At 48.8% G+C, this 1,409-nt stretch overlaps 1 protein-coding gene across 2 annotated transcripts in view; it reads right to left on the bottom strand.

Annotated features, from left to right (window-relative positions):
• Positions 1 to 1,409, bottom strand: part of PPARD (peroxisome proliferator activated receptor delta) — a 96,155-nt gene that overhangs the window by 5,642 nt on the left and 89,104 nt on the right. The window lies entirely within an intron of this gene.

The raw sequence follows: 1,409 nt of genomic DNA, 5'->3' as shown, positions 1-1,409 counted from the left end.
TTTGAGACAGAGTCTCACTCTTTCACCCTGGGTAGAGTGCCGCGGTGTCGTAGCCCACAGCAACCTTAAACTCTTGGGCTGAAGAGATTCTCTTGCCTCAGCATCCCGAGTAGCTGGGACTACAGGCACCTGCCATGATGCCTGCCTAGGTTTTCTATTTTTAGTAGAGACAAGGTCTCACTCTTGCTCAGGCTGGTCTCAAACTCTTGAGCCCAAGCAATCCGACTGCTTCAGTCTCCCAGAGTGGTAGAATTACAGGTGTGAGGCACTGCACTCAGTCCAGATTTTTTTCTAAAACATTAGGTGTTTGAACTATCGTGTTGAGAACATCAGCAGGGAAAGTGGTTGGCTATGGTTATGACTCCAGGATCTATGTGCTGCCATACGACTTAGAAAGAACTGCTAGGAGCCACTTCTGAGACTCTCCTTTGAATACTCAGAAATGAGCTCTTCCCCTTGGAGAGACCTGAACTGAACCTCAGTTTCCTCACTTCTAGTCCATTGCCAGTTTTATGACCCCACGTGCTGTCTGTCCTGCCTCTGCTGTGATGGCCTTCTGATTTCTGTACTCTGATGACTGAACAGGTACCAAATCACCAAACCAGAGAATCAGCTGCTTTGAATAGGAGGGAACCTTAGGGACACCCAAGCCATGGCAATGAACTCACATGAACATTTCTGGCCTGCAGTATCACCTCGCTACACCATAGGCCAAGTGGTCTTGACTTCCCCACCATGGGAGAAACCACCACCCCTACCAACCCAAGTGTATTCCATTCCTTCCTTACTTTCTCCTCCTTTCCCCGCTTTGAATCCTAGAACTGGTGGCAGGAAAGCCTTCCTCCCCTATCCTGGCCATAGGAGGAGGAACATAAGCGCCAGACTGTGGCAGAGAAGACCCCATGGTCTGCCCACCGCTTGGCTGATTAGTTTAGGGGTGAAATAAGTCTCTGGTTCCTAAAATATCCTGTCCTGTCCTGGCACCTTAGCTCCCAACTTCAGTCATTTCAGGGGGTATAACTGGCTTCTACAAGCCCACAGATAGGGACAGTGGGCTCCCTTGATCTCTTAGCCCTGAGAGAGGAAAGCTGTGCTCTGGGAAGGTGAAGCTGCTTTATTTTCTCAGTAACCTTTCATCTGACATAGTCTACCTGTGTTTGCACATCGCTGGGCACCATCTATTAGACATAAGAGCCACAAGGGCAGGAGCTTTGTCCAACATTGAGAACTGTGCAGGCACCAGTCTTCAAGCCACTTGGGTGTTGTCCAAACAGGCTGGTGGAGCTGGGCAGGGCCTGCCACTCCAGAAGGCATTATAACAGGGACAGTAAAACTCACAGCACCAGTTGCTGGGGGAAAATGAGATACCATGTAACAGAAACTCAACTCTTTATTTTTATTTTATTTTA

Source organism: Otolemur garnettii, unplaced genomic scaffold (genome assembly GCF_000181295.1).
Source record: "Otolemur garnettii isolate 467f Iridium unplaced genomic scaffold, OtoGar3 scaffold00031, whole genome shotgun sequence".
NCBI classification, from domain to species: Eukaryota; Metazoa; Chordata; class Mammalia; order Primates; family Galagidae; genus Otolemur; species Otolemur garnettii.
The sequence above is the reverse complement of the archived record's forward strand: the minus strand, read 5'-3'. Positions and strand labels throughout refer to the sequence as shown.